The following is a 12,742-nucleotide window of genomic DNA, read 5'->3' on the forward strand; positions in this document are numbered from 1 at the left end:
TACTCTGCACAATTAGGGACTCAATGGATGGTGCAGTTGATTATCTTTCTATCTTCTTTCCACCTTTAAATTTTAGTCCTCATTTGTGTTTGAAGTTTTTAATAGCACAGTCTCCAGAAATCTCACCTTTGTTGATAAGAGCTCTTGTCTCATTTATGGACCAGCTGAGGATACTGATACCACTTATCCTTTTCTCCCATCGTGCTCTTACCTGCAGCCTTCTCTACTAGAAAGTGGAAGATTGAGGGGTTATCATGGATAATTCAAGTCACAGAATGCTTTCCTTTGTATTATCCAGCTAGGTAACCAATAGGTACCTTTTGATTTGAATTACCTGGATAATTGCCTTAAAAATAGTGTATTTGAGGCTTTGACTTCTTCTTAAAACAAGTAGTAAAGTATAGCATTTATAGATGATAAAAGGAAAAACTGAGATAACAGTTGAAAGTAAATCAGTTCGTTGGCTATGTAACTTTGTTATTATTGAGTACTTGCTTTGTTTCTCTTCGCACTACAATCTTGAAATCATTCTATCTCAGTTTTTTTTTTTTTTTAAGATTTTGTTTACTTATTCATGAGAAACAGAGAGAGAGAGAGAGAGAGAGAGAGAGGCAGGGACATAGGCAGAGGTAGAAGAAGACTCCCTGTGGGGAGACTCAATCCCAGGACCCCGGATTGCAACCTGAGGCAAAGGTTGATGCTCAACCACTAAGCCACCCAGGTGCTCCTCTATCTCATTTTTAAGTCATCCGTCTTACCATTCACTTTACTCCTTGACTACCTGTTTCCTCCAACTGCTTTCTCAAAGGTCCCTGATACCCTCCTAATAATTAAATTCAATAACTTCCTGCTCCTCACCATTTTTTATTTCTCCTACAGGTAAATATCCCTGTCCTCTTATAATATTTTTGAAAATAAATTCTCTGATACCTTACTCTCATTATTTGATTATTTTTTGTGGGTTTCTTCTTCCTCTCTAAATGTTGTTTCTCCTTGTCTTCCCCACTTACATACAAAGATGCCACTAGGATCTGCCCTCAATCTCCTAACATGTCATTTTTCTGTGTATACCTTCTCTCCAAGGCTGGATTCTGTACTAAGCTGTATTTCTAGCACTGTAATAGACATCTGCATCCAGGTGTCCATCTGGTACCTGTTAAGAACTTGTGAAATCTCTCTGCTAAATTCCTCAGGAGATCTTGCCATTGGACCATGCTATTCTATATCTCAGTCTTTTAAATCTCCACCTGTAGATTAGGAACATCATGGGGCTTGAGTTCTAGGACTCTAAGCACCATGACCTGGTAGTCCTGCCCCTAGAGGCCTCTACTACTCCAACAGTCTTTCTAGATTGATTTTGGGCAAAGTCACTGAAAGTGATTCCAGGAGCTGTTCAGTGTGAGGCAGAGAGAGGTATATATTTATTATAACACTGTGACCACTCCCAGTGGATACATCATTGTATTTGCAGAGGAGGGCTCAGCCTTACCCAGCCTATCCTTAATGGAATATGTTTACTCCTGCCCTTTGCCTACTTTACCTTTCTATGCCGTTCTGAGCTACAGCCTGAGAATGTATGAAGAAGTCATGATATGCTCCTTTATTTGGTCTTTTCCTGTATCATATCTAATGAATGAAGGAAATTGGTGTTTGAAGAAAATGAGACATAACTTAGACTTTGTGGACACGGTCCCATGGGGAGTTGGTGGATTAGTCATCTGTCTAGTGGGCTTCTAGCTGTGCACTGCTTCAACTCAGTGTTTTCTTCAAACAGACCATACATACTTCTTTCCCAGTGGGCTCTCTAAGTGTGCTCTTTATTTTTTTCTGGTGATTTTGCAATCACTGACAATCCAAACACCCAAGTTCCATATTCGAGAGCTGTTTTTGCTTCTGATTAGAATACTATTGAAATAGTATAGCTATGTAATAGTAAGGGTATGTTGACACAGAACTGAAGCTCTGACTATGGGAATGGGGAAGGAGGGATAAGTACAGAAAATAAATGATGAATTTAACGAGACTTGAGACTTCTTTATAAAGAAAGGGTGAAGGAGAGGGTGGAGTTGGATAGTTGGATGTTATAGTTAACATTCATCGAACCCTTACTTATGTGCTGGGCATTATTCCAAGTTCTACCCATATTATCTCCATTAAGGAGTTGTAAATAGGTTAATGTTGACGTTTGACTGGAGCCAGCTGGTGGTACATGCTAGTGCCACTCAAAGTCCACCGATGGGTGTAGGCCCACAAACTGCAGTGATCCATGTCACAGTGAGCAGAGAAGCTAAAAGTAAGGATAAGGATTAGAAGCTTTTATGGAAAATTGATAGAGTGACTTTATGTAATAAAATTTGGTCTCTGTGCTTTATGCCTTTGATTTTATATTTCACATAGTTCATTTCTGGGGGGCATCTGGAGGCTGTTTCAAGCCTTCTTCTCCCACTAAATTCAGTTTGTTTAGTCTATAGAAGTAGTAATAGCAGTGATACTACTTCTTGGGGCTCATTTAAATAGTTTTTGCCTTATGCCCTTCTTCTTAAGTATCAAATTGTTTCACATTTTTAAAGAGAAATCTTCCAAAGAATTCTTATGGACGCTTAGAAGGAGCTGTATAAATAATAAGGGCATGTTGAAACTTCACTCATTTTTGCCTGTAAGGAAAGAGCTTAATCTAATCTAATCTAATCTAAGAACTGGCAAAGGGGGGCTGCCTTTGTAAAGATTCTCTAGGGAGTACTGATACTACATATGAATCTGCTTACCTGGGTTCAGGACAGTTGAGTGTCTACCTAAGGCTCCTAGTCCTGTTCCCCAAATAATTATGGGCCCACTTGATCTGGACTTTGTCCCAAATTAGTTGGAAGGGACCAGGATGACCCTTATGAGAGAGAAGAGAGCCTGGGAGCTAAAATTCATAGCCTTTGATGATAACAACAGCTCATTTCTGTTGAACACTTAGTGTATGTGGGCAGTTTTCTAAGTTTTCCACCTATGCCAACTTCTTGAATCTTCACAACATATTTGTGAAGTTGTGATACCATAGTCTTGATAGATGAAGGAATTGAACCACAGAGTTTAAGTTGCTGATGGGTATACAGATAGATGATAAATGTCAAAACCAATATTCATACCTGGGCTGTCTGGCTTCACATTTTGGACTGTTGTACTTCTGAGATGTTCCTGCATGCTGCTGCTGCTGCTGCTTCTTTTATTTTCAGTTGAGTTATAGTTGACATATAACTTTATAATAGTTTTTGGTGTATGATATAATGATTAGTATTTGTATATATTGTGAATTGATCACCATAGCAAATGTAGCTAAATTCCATCACCACACATAGTTAGGAAAACGTTTTTCTTGAGATGAGAAATTTTAAGATCTGTTCTTTAAGCATGCAATTCTTTTCTTTTTTTCATTTCATACATGTATTGGTATATATATATATATATATACATATATATATATATCTGTTTCTCATGAATAAGTAAACAAAATCTTAAAAAAAAAAACTGAGATAGAACGATTTCAAGATTGTAGTGCAAAGAGAAACAAAGCAAGTACTCAATAATAACAAAGTTACATAGCCAACGAACTGATTTACTTTCAACTGTTATCTCAGTTTTTCCTTTTATCATCTATAAATGCTATACTTCACTACTTGTTTTAAGAAGAAGTCAAAGCCTCAAATACACTATTTTTAAGGCAATTATCCAGGTAATTCAAATCAAAAGGAAAGCATTCTGTGACTTGAATTATCCATGATAACCCCTCAATCTTCCACTTTCTAGTAGAGAAGGCTGCAGGTAAGAACACGATGGGAGAAAAGGATAAGTGGTATCAGTATCCTCAGCTGGTCCATAAATGAGACAAGAGCTCTTATCAACAAAGGTGAGATTTCTGGAGACTGTGCTATTAAAAACTTCAAACACAAATGAGGACTAAAATTTAAAGGTGGAAAGAAGATAGAAAGATAATCAACTGCACCATCCATTGAGTCCCTAATTGTGCAGAGTACATGAGAGAGGCCATGCATATATATATAGTATATAACAGCAATATATATATAGTATTCTTACAGAAAAAAAAACAGGGTCTCTGAATCATAGAACATATTGTTTATTGCTCAGAAAAAGTATCTTAGTACCCATTCCCCGAGCCCCAACCCTCTTGGGGTGATACAATGAAGGCGAGAGAGGAACCCAGAAATTATGAGACTTTGAGTTTATTTATGGTGATTGATATATTGGCTCCTCCTCCCCTCCAGAGAGAGAGAGAGAGAGAAAGAGAGAGACCTTTATTCTGGAAAATAAGGAAATATTCTCCAGGAAGCAAAGGAAATGAGATATCTAGCTTCCCTAGCTTGGAAGAAAGTCAATGGCTTCATGAGAGATAAGACTCTAAATCTCTTCAGAGCAATATGCTATTTCCAGCTTCCAAGGGTCTATTTGCCATTAAATCATCTTTTATCCAAGTTTTTCAGTTTACAGAAAGCTTAAGCCAAGCAAAAATATAAAAATATTCATGGAGCATTAACTCCAAAGATTATTAATCTGAGAGAGAAAAGAGAATTAAATACATAAAAGGTGCACCCTCCCCGAAAAATAGTTTGGGAAGCACTAGTCAAAGTGATGCAATTAAGGAAATCAAGATGTGAAACCAGATTTGGTGAGGGCCAGGGTGAAGAATTTTGTTGCGATGACGCTTCCTGTAAAGGTCATCCTATAGCTTAAAGGAGAAGGAGAGTTAAAGACAAAGTTTCGTAAGTCATCATTAGAATGATATTTGAGACCAGGAGTGGAAGGAATCTCCAATGGGCAGAGAAGAGGAAGAAAAGAAAAGACAGAGATGAGAATATTCAGAGGCAAAACTTGGCTAAGCATTGGGATTCATGGAGGGAAGAGTGGTTTTTGAAGGAGTTTCTGGAGGATGTTAGATGGGACATCTAGATAGAGCCAAAGAGTGTTCTGAGGGAAGACTGTGGGTCAGCCTTTGCCACAGAGCAGTCCCCTCCTCTTAGCTAGAAGGCCTCTCACCAGGTGTTTCAGGACACCAGTTGCAATCCCTTAGGCCCATTTCTGTAAAATTACCTCTCTTTCAATGCTAATTCTTCTGATAATGAGATGGTAGCAGAAATAACATTTGAAAATCTGAGCTTTCTCATAAAAGTTCACATTGCTGTCCTCTCTATCTTCTCTTTCTTGCCCCCTCCAAAAAATTCAACCATAGTAGATCTGTATTTGTCCTTGCTCCTAGATACAGTTCCGTAATCCCCAACATACTAACATACCCACCCCCACAGCCTTGAACTTGAATAGCAGTTGCCCTTAACTAGTGTATCTCACTTTTCTTCCCCTGACTGGTTTTACTTATGTGCTGGATGCTTCAAGCACCTGTGATGCACAACATTTTCCTTAGAAATTTTCTTTTGGATATAGACTTCTGTATCTTAAAAACAATGCTGGTCTCCCAAAGTTTGGTGCCCAAAACTGATTCAGCGGGGGCTTAAAGAGCTGAATTTCAAATGTAAGATCTACCATGTGCTAGCTGTGGAAGAGAGGGAGGCTGATTGCCAGAGCTGATGGCCTCTGCTCAGAATGGTGAATTGTTGCTGGAAACTGGCTGCCCAGCCAACCATTACAGTTTTGAGCTCCTTTGTATCTAGGTGAGACCATTTTATTTTATGCCGGGAAAAAAAATGTGGGAGGCAATGATGCATGTCACATCCTGACCTAGGAAGTTTCTAAAAATATAGTTTGCTTTCTCCATTTTATTGTACCCCTGTGATGTTTTCACAGGACATTTAGCTCCACAAATGCCTCTAGTCTGGATTCCTGAGTCCTTACTTGAAAAAGAGCCACCCAACAGGAGTGGGGGTGACTTGACCTGGAATATTTGACTTGGGCTTTATTGCAAAAAGAATTACCTCCTCAGTGTGTTACAAGGATTTTAGGATTACCTGTTACAGTTGTTAGTCTCTTAACAAAAATGCCCCCTATATGACCTTGAATGGGATAATTTATCTCTCCACACTTCAGTTTCCTCAATTATAAAATGGAAAGGAGAACAGAGAATACCTCACGAGCTCTGAGAAGGAAATGAGGATAACTTGTGTAAACATTTAATTTTTTTTTTAATTTTATTTATGATAGTCACACAGAGAGAGAGAGAGAGAGAGAGAGAGAGAGAGGCAGAGACATAGGCAAAGGGAGAAGCAGGCTCCATGTACCGGGAGCCCAACGTGGGATCCGATCCCGGGTCTCCAGGATCAGGCCCTGGGCCAAAGGCAGGCACTAAACCACTGCGCCACCCAGAGATCCCACTTGTGTAAACGTTTAAAGTGCCTGCCACATCTTAGGCACTGAGAAAATAGCTATTGTCATTTGTACCATGGTTATTTGTTTTTTTTAGTGGAACCACAGGTGGTCTTTATAAAAATGGAGCTTATTCTATTTCTTCTTAATATATGGTCAGACCACCGGGTCAAATTAGGCAAAACCTAAAATCCTCAAGTAAAAGTAGAAAAATCTACCAAGAAAGTAGAAGATCTTGTTGTCTGTATTTCTATTTGCCAAAAATTATCTAGATAATTGAATAGGACTTTCTTGAAATGGCCATTCTATCAATTCCTTCTTTTTCTTGGGATGAGCCTATGCAGCCACCAAGCTAATGGCTAATGGTGGAAAATGTGGCAAATTCCACTGCAAATAGATAGATCAAATAGTATTATTTTTACTGTTGGGCAGGCATAGCATCATGGTGGGGACTGGCTATTGTGTTGATTCTTTCTTGCATCTGATCTTCCTTGTAACAGAGGCCTCTATTTTTGGGGCATGGAACTCAATGCAGAGAACATGTTTCCTACAATGAAGCTTAAAGAAGTGCCTGAGTCTCCTTGACTCTGGGTCTCCCACATTCCACCCCACCCATGGGTGTTGGTTAGGGTTGAGCCAGAGAACAGCATTCTGGGAAGCATTGTTGGGATGGCCTGCCCTCCTGTGATGTGAGAAGACACAGGAAGGGGGGACAGTAGGAATGTTTGGAGGGGTCATACCCAAGAAACCCTAGCAGTTTGTAGGAGTCTTTGCTAAAAGGCAAAATCTGCCAGTTTCCCCCATTTAAGCTATATCAGACCTGTGTTTGTTTGAGCTTTGACTCTGTCTGATCTCTCTCTATCTTTTCCCTACCAAGTTGTTTTGTTGTTGTTATTGTTGTTGTTTTTAAGATGTATTTATTTATTTATTCAGAGAGTGAGAGAGATACAGAGACTCAGGCAGAGGCAGAAGCAGGCTCCATGCAGGAAGCCTGACGTGGGACTCGATCCCTCCTCTCCAGGATCACACCCCAGGCTGAAGGCGGCACTAAACCGCTGCGCCACCGGGGCTGCCCCTACCAAGTTGTTTTGGATCCATGTTCCTTCTCTATTAAAACTGCTTCTTATTCCCTTGACTTAATTAAAACAAAAAAACAAAAAACTCTGGCTTCATTTAAACCCACAGGTAGTTGGCCCCCTGTCTCTCAATCCATGACTTATTTATTAAAAGACCATGAAGAGTGCCCTGCCCCTATATCAGGACCCAAAGCACATCCCTTGTATCCTCTTCCACCCCTCAGGCTGGTTTCCCTCCCCATGAGGCAGCTCTGGAAGAAGCCTGTCAGCACTGGGAAGGAAACCAAGCAGATAATCAGGAAATCAAGTATTCACCAGGAATGGGTATTTGGAGTGCAGCAAGTTCAATTTGCCAGATAATTTGCTTCCCACACTCAGCTTTACCTACAGCACAATGAAATATATTTCAATCTAAATTGCCTCCTAACTCCAATCAGCATTAATTTAATAATACATATTCAACAGATATAAACACTCTAAATGACTGGAAAATGAGTACAGATCCACATGTGTTTATGCTGATATTGGCACCTAAATACGATATTTATCAGTGATGGCAATGGAAATGTTTTTTCATTTTATTCCCCCCTCCCAGATGTGAATACAAAATCATTTGCAGGCTGCTAAGGGGTTTACATATTGGCAGGGTTGGGAGAGCCTTCAGCTACTTTTCTTTGCTTTTTTGTGTATTCACTATGATTTTCTCTGCTGGGCCTCACTCTGGTCTGAGAAATTTCTTCTCTAGTCAGGACACAGTACAACCTCTGCTGGTTGGTGTAGAGGCTCAAAGGTGATTTTTCTTCCAACTTTGTGGAAGAAGAGGGGAAACTGAGGAAGCATTATCATGTAGATAAGAGGGCCACAATAAAAGCCTCTAGAACAGAGAACATCTAGAAATGGGGTAACGTCAAGATTATTACACAGATGGGGAGACTGAGCCTCTGAGAAGGAATGAGTGTTTCTTAGAGTGTTAGATAAAGCAGTTACCAGAAATGAGGCTTCCTGACCCCCCAGTCTCTGGACATCCCCAAATGCAGCCTCCCATGCTGGGAAAAATGTAAAGGACTTATAACTTACGTGCAACTGGAATGGCCTTTTTTTTTATTGGTGTTTAAAGAAATGGTTTAGCAGCTGAAAAAATAACGAAAAAAATTTGAGACTTTAATATAAAAGCAAATGGTAGTGATATTGGAAGGAGTTTTACAATATTAACTCTGTCAAAGTACAATTTTCAAAATGTTAAAAACATGACTGTAATACAAATAAAGTATGAACATGTGTCAAATTTATTTAACTCATTAATAAGGAAACAGATGATATAGTGAGGCTGGTTATAAGAATATTCAAGGAATTTAGCATTGATAGGAATTAAAAAATTTTAGCCCAAGTTTGCTAGGTTGGATACAAAATTGGTTGAGGTCCAATAAGGCTATAAAACCTTAAAACCTGAGTGTTGGGGGGATATCTTTTCTATCTGACATAAATCTGCAAGTTAATGTGTAATGTCACAGTGCCTGGGCTCCAATCAAACAATAAATAGCAATGTCAAACAGGTACAGTCTTCCAGAGAACTAATCCTGGAGTGGACCTGTCAAGACATGTCTCCGCATGCATTGGTTAAAAATGCCTCTGTTCCTCCTTATCATCTTATGTTACAGATTTGAATAATAAAGCAGATTTCCATGTTCTAGGTCATCATCACAATAGAATTTCATAATCACTCTTTGCATTTTTCTTTTTTTTTAAGATTTTATTTATTTATTCATGAGAGACAGAGAGAGAGAGAGAGAGGCAGAGACACAGGGGGAGGGAGAAGCAGTCTCCATGCAGGGAGCCCAACGTGAGACTCAATCCTGTGTCTCCAGGATCACATCCTGGACTGAGGGTAGCGCTAAATCTGGGCTGCCCACTTTTTGCATTTTTCTAAATATACTTCACCTACCAGACCCTGTCTGTCCTGATCGCATACACACTGTTAGCAGACTCAAAAGCCTGTATAGGCAATTAAATTTCTCCTTTCCCTCCCTGAGTCCTTACTCTTACTTCTTCGTGCTCAGTACTTCTTTCCATTCCCAACGTTAGGCCCACAAGATCTTCAGGTTTGTACAATTTCTCCTATCATGGATCAATTTAATGATCCTTAAAGTCAGAAAAGGTCATGCCAGGCAAAAGTCCATGCCAACAATAGACAGAAGGGTCAGACCTGGAAAGCAAAGACTAAATTTTCCCTGGGGAAGGAAGGAGTAGGGCAAAAACTAAGAATACTCAAGAAGTAGACATTTTATCCCTGTCACCAATAAAATCCCCACCCAGCAATAGGTCTGTCAGAGATTTGCGGTTCTGGAAAACATACAAGTCTTTGGCATTTTGAAGCCAATGTACCAGCTTAGGGTAGCATCAACTCCTTCCATGTCTATCAGTCCTACACTTTCCTGAGCTGTCGTATAACCACTTGGAAGATGCCCAGCTTTTAATGAGAAACTATGTTGGATCCATTATTTTTCCTTTACTGATCTCTGTGCTTGTTTCTGTGAATATATAATTATTATTAACCATTGGCCTGTTTATTCAGACATACACACTTAAATTGCAATACCAAGTTCTAATATTTTGAGAAAAAAATGTATTTGAAGCTGACATTTCATCAGGTTTCTCACAGGATCCAAGACATGGAATGCATTTGCTGAGCATAAATAATTAAAGAAATTTCTGCCTTCAATTGGAGTCAGTAAGTACAGAATTTGTTTACTTTTAAAATAGATCAGAGACACTTAAAGTGTGTGAGGCTTGAGGTTGGAAGACCCTGGTTGTCATTTGAGGATTCTTAAAAGTAGCTGTGTAGCCTTGGGTAAGCTCTTCAGACCCTGAGTGGGGAAGTGATCTTTTCTTGGAGCTTTAAGTTATCCAGAAGCTTGTGAAGAGAAGTGTGCATCTCGGGGGGAGGGCAGTAGATTGATGGGTAGGGACAGCATGGTAACCTGCTTTACTGTTTCTCATTGCACGGCATGTTTGTGTGTTTGCACGTAATATCTAAAGCAGTAAAATCAAGTGTTCTCCTGGACTTTATTTTGTGTTCGTGTGACTTACCTAGAGGATATAGTAATCCTCATCATTAGCAGAGCTGCATTTTGATTAATTTGCAAAGGCTGTGGAGGTAGGCAATGGGTATCAACTCAGCACATGAGTATTTGCTCTTGATTTTGGTCATGTGACATGTTCTGCTGAAGGGCACTACTCTGTTCTCCTCCCTGTGAATTCTGTTAGCCCCCACCCCTAGAGAATCACTGCTGTGAGCATGGGTCTAGGGGGAGGTCCCTGGACTCATTTTAGAAAGCCCTTAAGGCTCCTGGACTGGGTCCAGTATTTGTGTGTGTTATCAGGAGCCTCCCCATACTTGGGATGCTCAGCTCCCACAGTGGATGAGTTTCCATTTAGAGAAGTGTTGAGCACATCAACATCCCCTGCTCATGATACACATTGTCTCTATAGCCCCCAACCTCTGCCCCCACACAGCAGTCACTGCTAAAGACTTCTGAGCGAAGGTATTAGAACTCAGGAGGCTTCCACTTGTAAGTGCATTTTAACCAATCTCCTCAAAGGGTCCAGTGCATCTCCCAGAGGTGTGAAGGACTTATCCAGCTCAACAACCTGAGGCTCACATTTGGCTCCTGCAACTTTGGTATAATTCACCTTTGCCCTATGTCTCCTGCCATCTGAATACTTCTTTCATCCTGAAGATTCTGAGTTCTGGCTCTTGATCAAATTTTAGCACAAGATCACCCACTATTTCTCTGTGGCTGCATCTCTTATATGGGTTATCTACATCCTATAAATGGGATGGCTAGGCCCTATAGATTTTCTACAGATTGGCATATCATGGCCTGGGACTTCTATTATTTTTGAGACTTCTCATGAGAAGGGAATGCAAGCTCCTATGTAGAGAGGCTTCCCAAATTAACTGTGGGGAAGGGTCAGTTTTGTTGTTTTTAAAATTTTGAATCCATTGCAGACTAATATACTTTTAAAATGCAACAAAACAAGCTTTTAAAAATGAAACTACAGAAGATACAAAGTACAAGCTCCTTTTTTATAGTATTAGATTCAACAAGTATAAAACTATCCACTCAAGTCTCTATTACAGTTTCTGTATGATTTCTGCTCAATTTCAGTACTTACCTTTCTGTGGACCAGTACCAAGCAACTCACAGACCACCCCTATTATCCATCCACAGTTTGAGTAGCTCTGATTGAGAGCATATGTAGGAAGGTTCTCAGTCCAGTGTATACTGTCCCTTTTTATGGTGGAGGGTGATGGTGTGTCGCTGTGATGATACTCTCAAAGTTGGGAGTGCCTCCATCCTATCCATCCTGTCCCAAGAGGTTAGGGCCGCATTTGGGAAGTCTGTTCTACCATGAAAAAACATATTCTTGTTCATAAAAATCTAATCAGAGCTTAAGGAGACTTCTTTCATAATAATGAAAATGAAAGACTTTACCATCCAGAACAGTCTTGATGTTAAGTTACCCAACACGGTATCTTTGGTGAATCTGGGATTCACCAAATTTTCCTCGCCAACTGGAATTGCCTTAAATTACCTTATGACAAATGGCATAGATAAAATGCATTGGGATGTCAGTTTAATGGCCATTTAAATGAGACAGGCTGGAATGCAGATCCAACAGACGATAGAAGTCATTCTATGTTTTCCCAACATGTCAATTTGAGAGGGTTCAAAAAGTATACTTACTACCTGTAAAAAGGTCTGTGTAGAAGCCAGGGACTTTAAAATGAGCATAAGACCCCTGACCTCCTCTAAGTGATTAAGGTAACAACCTAAAAACTGCATGAAATAAAGGACAAAAGGAGGGAGGGAGGGAAGAAGAAAGAAAAAACAAGAATCTGAAATTGGCAGAGCAGATGGCTTCAAAAGATACAGATTTGAGGAGTCAGTGCTAATCTTTAGATTCAGAAGTGTTTGCATTTTTAATGACATCAGAATCACTTAAATTCCTTTGTTACTCTGTGGAGCACATCTATGATGTTTGAATTAATGCATCATAGCATTAACTACATTAAGTGCATTTGCTCATTGTCTGAAATTACTGCATCAGTCAACAAGATTGCACCTGGCTTTGTATATAATTGTGAGAGACATTTACTTCTGAGACTGAAATTATGTGGACCAATTAAATGGAAAAATTATGCCACTTTTTGAAAAAAAACTCCCACAAAAGAAGCCATCCCGAAGATGAAGTTATACGAGGAGGTTCTGGGGACTCATCAGAGAGAATTTCTAGGTTGACACATTGTAGAAGAGTTGATTTTATCTAATTAGCCTTACTACTTGGCA

Source organism: Canis lupus, chromosome 20 (genome assembly GCF_011100685.1).
Source record: "Canis lupus familiaris isolate Mischka breed German Shepherd chromosome 20, alternate assembly UU_Cfam_GSD_1.0, whole genome shotgun sequence".
Lineage (NCBI taxonomy): Eukaryota > Metazoa > Chordata > Mammalia > Carnivora > Canidae > Canis > Canis lupus.